The following is a 585-nucleotide window of genomic DNA, read 5'->3' on the forward strand; positions in this document are numbered from 1 at the left end:
ATTTGCACTCAAAATGGAGCCAACTGCTGCTTTGTAAAATGGTGTCACCAGGACAAGATGTGGCCTGAAAGCCACTGTTTGACACAACTCCATCAGGTCAGCAACTTAGAACAGGGCACAGCTTGGTTGCCCCTCCAGCTTCCTGTGTCCTCAGGGGCAAGACTGACGATGGGGAAGGGACCTGAGGTCTGGATTTTCTCACTTTTTGTAATGAGTTCTACCTCAGAAAAGAACTTTTGAGATTTCTCAGAATTCTTACCTCTGTCCTCTGAGAGTCCCAAGTAGCGAGTCCCCGAGGAAGGAATTCAGTTTCTACCAGGGGAATTTACCCGATGAGGCTGGAGGTTGGAGGAAGCTGAGTAGCCTTTTTAAACTAGGTGGTTTTACAAGAAAAAGTCTGGAAGGGCTGGGGGCTTGAACCTGGGACTTTACACTTGCTGGTAAAGAGGCCTAGCGCTGACATATCCCACTGATCGCTTCCTTTGACTAGGCCCGAATCTGAGCTAGTTACTTCACCTCTCTGGATTTGATTTCTTCCTAAAAAGTGAAGAGACTGACCAGTAAGAACTCCAAGAATAGGCTGGG

Source organism: Microtus ochrogaster, chromosome 24 (genome assembly GCF_000317375.1).
Source record: "Microtus ochrogaster isolate Prairie Vole_2 chromosome 24, MicOch1.0, whole genome shotgun sequence".
In the NCBI taxonomy this organism is placed as follows: Eukaryota; Metazoa; Chordata; class Mammalia; order Rodentia; family Cricetidae; genus Microtus; species Microtus ochrogaster.